Source organism: Gadus chalcogrammus, chromosome 10 (assembly GCF_026213295.1).
Source record: "Gadus chalcogrammus isolate NIFS_2021 chromosome 10, NIFS_Gcha_1.0, whole genome shotgun sequence".
Classification (NCBI taxonomy): domain Eukaryota; kingdom Metazoa; phylum Chordata; class Actinopteri; order Gadiformes; family Gadidae; genus Gadus; species Gadus chalcogrammus.
This window is the reverse complement of record NC_079421.1, coordinates 10,312,456-10,321,331: the sequence shown is the minus strand read 5'-3', so window position 1 is coordinate 10,321,331 and position 8,876 is coordinate 10,312,456.

Genomic DNA, 8,876 nt, shown 5'->3' with positions numbered 1-8,876 from the left:
AAATAGTAATAATTATAACAGTTCGTAATATTAAACATTGTGTTTGGAGCTTTACAAGACCTTACATAGGATGAGAAAAAAAAAATTCCATTAGGGTTCAAGCTAATAAATAATAATAATTTAATAGTGATATAATAAATAAAACAAGGGCACAAAATACATACATAAAGTATATATGAATACATAGATATATGTATAAAGACCATGTTGAGCAGTCGGCCTGTGGTCATGTAGCAGTATCGTCTTGGTACACACACTCTTAAATAAAATAAATTAATCGGATGGCAAGTGATTTTGTAGTCATAACAACCCCTGCTGATGGCCGCCTCTTGGTCTTTTAGCCCTTGGTGGCGTCGCCGGCCGTCCTTTGCATGGTGGCGTACATCTGCAGCAGACTCGTCAGGTTGCCCAGGAAGTCGTACCAAGAAGCGCTGGGCCCGGCCTCGCACACGCACGCGGTGGCGTTGGACGGGGTCGGCAGCTGAGGGGGGGGGGGGGGCATCATGAGGTTAAGAATCAATGGTCCAGGGTTCAACTCGACTCTGCATAGCCTCCCCCTTAATCCCCCCTCTAACACATGTATTGTGTGTTGTACGTCCTGACACTTAAAAATAGTACTTAGCATTGTGTAGCATCTTATCCTAGCTATCTGTGTTGTATACGGGGAATGAGTTAACCTAGTGATGGTTAGTGCTTGGCTCTTGGTTCTATGAACATCCTTACTGTACCGACAGAGATATGTTTCATCTTTCTTCTGACAATTGGACTGATAATAAGCCGCTTTGGATAAAAGTGTCTGATAAACGACCTGAATGTAAATGTAGGTCTTTCTGAAGGTCCACTAGCGAGCGTTGATCCACTGGCCTGGGCTTGTAGTAAAGAGGACTTACGCTATGCATATAGTTCACCAGTTCATCCAGAACCTGTTCGATCTTAGTTTTGTCACCGCCTTGACACCGGACTTCGCCTTCGGCGGTCCTGAGCCCTGAGATCACGCACTCCAGCGAGGCCTTCATACAGTGTTTCTGTGGAGGAACACACACGTCTGTCTTTAGTAGACTGCAGTCAGCAGGCTCTGCTCAGGAGGTAGAGCCGCCACATCCGCTACTAGAGAGAGCGGTGGGGACGCAAGCCAGCTCAAAGGGCACCAATCAAGAGACTGTTCAGACACCTGCTGTGTCTATAGGCTCACTGGCTCTGTGTTTCCTGTTCTACCCTTGAAGTATTCCATCCCCCTCTTTAGTTGTATGCTCCCAATAAAGGGGTTAATTGTTAATTAGCATTAATTGTATAGGGTCAGAATAAGCAACTCTGTTCACATCTGGTTTTCATCACATTTTATCATGCTGTCTTAAATTGTCAGAGCACCGGATCAAACAGGTTCACATCAAGTTAATAAATAGTCAGAATAATAACAATACGTAATAGTTTACAATGTGTTTGGAGCTTTTCAAGAGCTTACATTAGGCTCATTGGCAGTTTGTACACTGTTACACCTGAAGTATTCCATCCTCAGTAGGTCTTGCTTTAGTTACAACATTTTTATCGTGTAGTGCATGTTTTCTAAAATGAGTCTGTTTGAGTTAAAGAAGAAATATCAAACTTTTTGCACTTACGTTCATTGGTGGTGTATAGAAGCTCATATTAGCTGGCTGTTGGGATGGAAGGAAAGTGATGGAATCAGTGAGTTTTGTTGAAAGACAAACATGGAGATATCGGTACAAAATTGATAGATAGAAATATTAGATAACTTACACAGAAGACATTATGACGGAGGAGTGGTTCCGGGTAAGCGACGTCTGAGTGGGTGATTGGTCCAGCCAGCACCATCCAAGACAGAGCGATAGTCCAAAAGGCAATCCTGAAAATATTCTCCATTTCAACGGTGAGGGGTTGAGAGTTCAGCCTTAGAGATAGAAGTCTTCTCGGTAAGTGGCTTCGGCTCTTAAGTGGTGAGTTTGTGGTGTATTGCATGCTTGTATGTTATTTATATACAGTAGGTGTGGGGTGGAAATAGTGTGGTGAAAGGGTTTGGATATTACCTAATACATAGAGAAGAGTTTTTCTATAGATGACTGTTGGGTTTTTTCACACTTGATGGCTGAGGTGAAACCCCTTGGGCTGGTTGCACTTGCTTGCCTTTCATCATCTGTCAGTGGAGCTTCAGCCATCCCCTGTCCCTGACCTATTTAGAGGTCACTGGTTTAACATTAGTTGGATAATACTGAGACATTCAGGGGGTCTCCGATTTTTCACCTTGATTCCATTAACATGTCACAGCTCGGCAACACAAACGTCTACTGGGTGTCCCCCCCCATCGCCCCCTAAAAGAAAAACACAAGGCTGAAATTTTCCTGCCTTCCCAGACTCTTTCAGTCCTGTCCTTTGTCTAAATGGGAAGGGTCCTCTTCCACGGAGCCCGCCATGTCTCTACAGTAGCCCAGAACGGACAAAAGGCTTTACATTTTTTACTCAGAATCTTCATCGCTTTCTTGCTTGCAGACTATGAATTATAGTTTTACAGACTATATAACTAAATCCATATTCTAGATCTATCGGGGAACCTCATCTCTTGACTTGTGGCTACTCTGTGTGGTCGATGATGAGGAAATACCTAGCGGAGCTAACAGGCCACCGGAGCTGTTCCTATGTCCTTGGGGAGGGACTGGGAGGGGTGTGGAGGGGGGTATGCAGAAGGCGGCATTCTGCAACCTCACCACTAGAGGGCACTAAATCCTACACACCGCACCTTTAACAGTTTGAGGTGATTTATTTGTTTGTTATTAAAGTTATTTTATACTTCCTTTCAATGTTGGCCAAGGTCGAGAAGTATAAATCAAGTTACGTTGTTTTAGCCTCCTAGTGGTTGAGTGACAAACTGCAGCCATTGTACTATTTTTAAGTGCCAGGAAGTACAACATACAATAAGTGAGTAAGAGGGGTGTGGGGGGGGGAAGGGGGGGGAAGGGGGGGAGGCTATGCAGAGTCCAGATGAACTCTGATAAGTTGTTGAGGATCAGACAGGGTGGAAGTTGGACATTTTGCAACTAGACATCACATACAGCCGAACCTCAACACCATGATGATGACAATCTTTATCGTGGTGACTATGCGTTGAAGCATGCAGCGGTACATTGTTGATGTGGCCCAGAACCATTAGAAAGTGTCGACTTTGATATTGAAGGAGGTTAATCATGGGGGGGGTTTCCCCCTTGCAGAACCCTGCCTCTCTAAACCCAGGGCCGTGTGGGGCTGTCTAACACGTTCACACTCATACCCTCCACCATCTTCGGGCCCACTTTCCATCTCCAGTGCCCCACTGGTGATCTCTGGTGTGGGGTTCAGAGGACGGGGGAAGGCGGGGGAGTTTCATCCATGGAATTAATAATCGGTTTCCGTGCTTCAGTGAACACTTCTTTAGGGTGGCCATTGTAGATCTCACGGTTTCCTCTGTGCTCCAGCCTGGTCTTCAGAAATGGGTCGGATGTCTGTCGCTCTTGTCTAGTTGTTGCACTCCTTCTAAGATGTTGGAGTGGTCAGGGATCTTGTAGTCCGAACACTGCAATATTTAGTTAATATTAATGATATTAATATTAATTAATTAATAATTAACTAATATTTATCGAACGTTTAGATCAATGAGGTGAAAGTGAAACAAAACAGAAAATAAAAAGGAATTTGGTCCACGTGGTAAACATGAGGACCTGTCCGTCCCCCCCCCCCCCCGCTTGAGGAAGTTGTTGTTATCGTAGTAGGATACTTGTAGAGAGTCCTTTGACTCTCGCTGGTGTTCTGAGTCGGCTCCACCACAACGCCCACAGCGTGCAGAGTATCCTCACTGACGCTTCCTACCGTGACTTTCCACTCTTCTTGGTTCCACCTATCATCTCCATAATTTACCTTTTCAAACAAACAAGATCTGCGTGGGAAACGGTTTCAGGGAGATGACCCTCAGTGGGGTGAATGAGTCTAAGTTGTAATAACAAGGTTCATATCCTAATCTTCATCACTGGCAAAGAAACAAAGCACTGATGAATATTGTGGTGTTTCAAGGTGTGTGAGATAACGCGTGTGTGTTTTCGTTAGTGAGTGAGTGTGTTTGTGTGTGTATTTCAAGGCTTAAACAGTGTTTTTAGGGTCAAACATTGTTTCTAGAGTTGAACAGTGTTTCTAGGGTTGAACAGTGTTTCTTGGCTTAAACAGTCAGTGTGTTTAAATGACAGTCAAGAAAATCAAATTATTGTCTTAGTCCGAATATGATTGGATTATTAAGATGCATGTATACACCTAAATCTAAAATCGAATCTAATCGGGTTACTCATAGTCTTAGACCCCTAGATTATTTGATTGATAGTCGCAATAAGCGTGCATGTGTACATTGAATTTGATTGGAATCGGATTTTGTGCTCTGCGCATGCTCGAGAACTTTTCCCGGGGCCCTGGGGCAAAAGTATAAGGAGAAGATAGTCGTGTTGTTGTCGCCGTCGGAAAATACAAGAAACCGTGATTTATTTTAAAAGGTGGCGAAGAAGATGGAGGAAACCGGTGTCGTGCCAATGTAGTTACACCCTAGAAGAAGTGTATCATCATCAACACGCATTCAGTACACACTAGGCTTCGGTTATGAGAATGGCAGTGTGTGTGTGTGTGAGTGCCCTCAGCGAGTGAGTGGACGAGCGAGGAAAGCGAGTGGTAGCGTGTGACCGTTTAGTTAATAAATGAGTCCGGTTGTGTCTGTGCAAACGTGTACTGTAAAGTTAGTACGGTCGAGTACGGTCTGAGAGCCGACAGCAGGAAAGGTGAAACACTTTGATTTCACCATAGGCTGAATTAAAAGTACATGTTTTTCTAAATGCTGGTCATCAACAAGGTTGTAAAGTAGTAACTTCGTAATATAATTTTTTTACGATCTTCATTCATTCATTGCGCTGAAGCCGAACTGACGGGGATATTCTCTGATATTATGATGTTATGAGTGGTGGTGAGTTAGGTCCCCACTCCACTGTAAGCGTCTTTGGGTCATTGGAAAAGCACTATATAAATATAATTAATTATTATTATTATTATTATTATTATTATTATGAATCTTAAAGACTGCACTGCGTTCTCCGAACCTCTGGTACTTCAACAACAAGTAACGACTCGTAGTGGGGGTTATCTTGGCCATGGTGGAGAAGGAATTGGGGGAAAGGAACTTTGGATTTGACTTTCTGAAGTCCAGATTGAACTACGACATGGAGGAGAAAGGGATTGTTGTTGTATGCGGACTCCCGGAGGAGCTGCTCCGCCGCCGCCGGAGGAGTCCGCATACGACCGAGAGGTCGGAACAATGGAGCGTCTGAGAAATGACATGGACCCGAAGTGAATTGACAGCTGTCTACTGGAAACATCTTCCTTGAATGCCGCCTGAGTTAGTTGTTGCTGGTGACGTAAAGAGGTCAGCCGGTGTCTCTACTTTAACTAGTTGAAATTGGTACAGCGCCATATATCGTACTGGGGCATGAAATGCTTCGCTCAATGTATTGATTTTCTCACCGCCATGTATGCACGGACAATTAGAACTATGAACTATGGCTCATAGAACTATGGCTTTAATCTGAATAAGCTGTACATGTAAACATACTGAGTGTTTCTAGGGTTTAAAAGTGTTTTAGGGTTGAACAGTGTTTTAGGGTTGAACAGTGTTTCTAAAGTTGAACAGTGTTTCTAGAGTTGAACAGTGTTTCAAGGCTTTAACATTGTTTTAGGGTTGAACAGTGTTCCTAGGCTTGAACAGTGTTTCAGGGTTTAACAGTGTTTCTTGGGTTTAACAGTGTTTTCTGTGTTTCCAGTCCGTGCAGAGTCATTGATTAACCTTATTCCTGTACTGACCACCTTCTCACACCCTGTCAAAATGAAAGTGCGTCACTGACATGAAGGTTATAATTAACACCAGCATGGAGGATTATGAGGAGGACCTTCACCTCAAATCGCCTGATTTGGTGTGTTGAACTTTTAGGTCAACGGAAACCTCTCTCTGTACCTCCGTGGTCCGGTGGGGCAGCTGTCACCTTCACAACTGCAGAAACCTGTCATCTCTGGCCGGGGCTTAAGGGAAAAGAGAAAGGGATTCCATTCAGAGAGTCGACAGATGAATGGTGCGAGGCCGCCGTTCCCTCCCACGGAGGGGAAGGTGGTGGTTAAGATGGGAGGATGTAGCAGCCGACAGACGTCAGCGCAACACCCTGACTGGGAACGGAGGGTAACCTGGGGTGGGCCCGGGGAACCACATCAGTCGAGTGATGAGTCAAACCCCGGCAGCACGGCCAGGGAGGGAGGTGGGAGACTGGGGGCTGCTGGGAGCTCTGGTTTACACCCTGGAACAGGGATAACGTTTCCTGCTGAACGGACTTCTCAAGCCAGTGGCCACTCAAAGCTCTGTGCAATACTAACATTCACCCATTCATGCACACGTTCACGCACCGCCGGCGGTGTCAGCCACGCAGGGCGACGGCCAGCCCGTCGGGAGCAGTCAGGGTGAGGCGACTCGCTCGGGGACACCTCGACACTCCGCTAGGAGGAGCCTTGGATCGGACTAGCAACCTTTTGGTTACAATTCAACCCGCTCTACCTCCTGAGCCACTGCTGCCCACTAGGCTGCTGAACATCCAACGTGTGTATTTATCCAGTGTCCTGAGCTTCCGTGTGTACCGAGCGGGGGGGAGATGGAGCCCCTTGACGACAGCTTTAGCTACGAGCCCGTGGACGTGAGCACGGACACGGACACACTGTATCACAGACCATTTATATTCAGGTTCTCTTTTTTTTTGGTATTAGTAAAGTACGTTTATATTTCTACATTGAGGGTGAGACACTTTTAACCAAAGCCTTAGATACACAACAATATACCGCTGTCAGTACAGTAAGGATGTTCATAGAACCAAGTGCCAGGAACTAACCATCACTCGGTTAACCCATTCCCCGTATGCAACAAAGATAGCTAGGATAAGATGCTACACAACTAAGTACTATAATTAGGTAAAACATACGATACATTAAGGCCCAATCCCGTTACACCCCTTGGCACAAACCCTTAACCCAACCCCTACCCCTACCCCTTAACGCTACCCCTCAATGCTAACCCTACGAAATTGGACGACAACCCTTCAAGACCCAATTATGTCATTCGTAGTCGTTGACAGGGTTTCGATCGGTTTTTTGATCTTTTGATCTGTCTCTGGAATTATTCTGTGTAGTTTGAATGTCTTAGGAATGTAGCCTCACCCACATGGAAAAACACGGTATGATTAGATAAGAATATCATTCATTCTCACAATCTGTTAGGAACTGCAATATTGCACTTTATTTTGGATCAAACATTATACAAGATCAACATAATATATAAAAGCAGAATAAACATAGAACTTGAGGTAGTATGACAACCATGTTAAACATAAAAGTCATTCAAACAAGAACCAGTGATATAATGGAACTAATATTGCATATTACAAAAAGGCAACAACAAGCACATTTTATTAATAACTTTTTCAAAGGGCCCCAAAAAAACGTTGGTTTTAAATCATCAGTGGATGGTTAATCTTTCTATCTTCCTGGGGGTTGGGGGGCTTAGGGCTGTATTGTATACCAATGCAGAAGAGGTGCTTGAGGTGGAGGGAAGGCCTCTGTGGTGGCAGCGGCCACAATGATCTCCTGAAAGAAAACATAACAACTAAAGCAGGAATTATATGGCAGAACCGGGTTATATGGCCACATGTTATGTACAATATATAATAACTGATATATATATATATAGATAGAAAGATATTTCTATCAAAATAAATGAAAAAATACATTGGTTTATAAACAAAAAACGAACTATTGCATTACTTGGTAGAAGCTTATCTTCAACCTAGACTCCCTAAAACATGGAACATATGGATACCATTGTCCCGTTTTGTTGAACAAAATGGGACATGGAAATATGTCCAGTACGGACTTCCCTTTATCGGCGGCCGGCATAATGCAATGGTCCTCATCATTTATTTAATGACTAATAACATAGGAAACACTTACATTTGTGGTTTTCGATCCTGTCGCATCTTTTCATATTGCCTATGATTTTTCTTGGTTTTCTATTTTATCGCAAGGTATTGTGGGAGCTGTCACACTCAATTTGTACCGGCTGCCAAATTTGTACCGGGCGCGTCATCCATACGTAATCCACTCTATCGCGTCGAATGACGTGAACATTCGCGAACCTTCTATCTAGCGATCCGTTATCTGTATTGTGCTATTTCGTCCTTGACCTGCTTTAAACACTCAGTTTACTTGCTAAATTTGATTAAACAATTAAATACAATACAAATATAAAGTAAAAACAAGTGTTATCTGTAATGATATCAACATCAGTTATTAGACCGTCACACGGAGCATGCGCAGTTGGATTGGCGCGCTGCATGTTGATGTCTGTTCCAAGATACATCGTGTGTTTATTAAGGAACCCAACAAAACATTACATTATCTAGCGATCCGTTAACTGTATTATGTTATTTAGTCTTTGGCAACATGAGCGCGAATGTTTTTTGAAACCTGCCCGGCAACGGACGACGCGATCATCTGCTGACAGGCAGGTTTGGAATGGATTACGTATTGTAGCGACCCTGGGACAGTTTAATAGTTTGTGTGTTATGTGTTACATTATATTTTGTTGTCCGTTATGCCAGTTGTTCTATGTGCATGTATTGTAATGTTATTCTTGTCAATCAGCGTGGGGGGCGAATCATTAGGTCAGCTGGGGGAGGGCCTTGGAAGAACAGGAGGATGGGGGCCTGCACGCGAGTGAGACCGTGTTGCCGGGGTAACCGGGGTTTGTTTGGGTCCGGTTTTGCAGCTGTTGG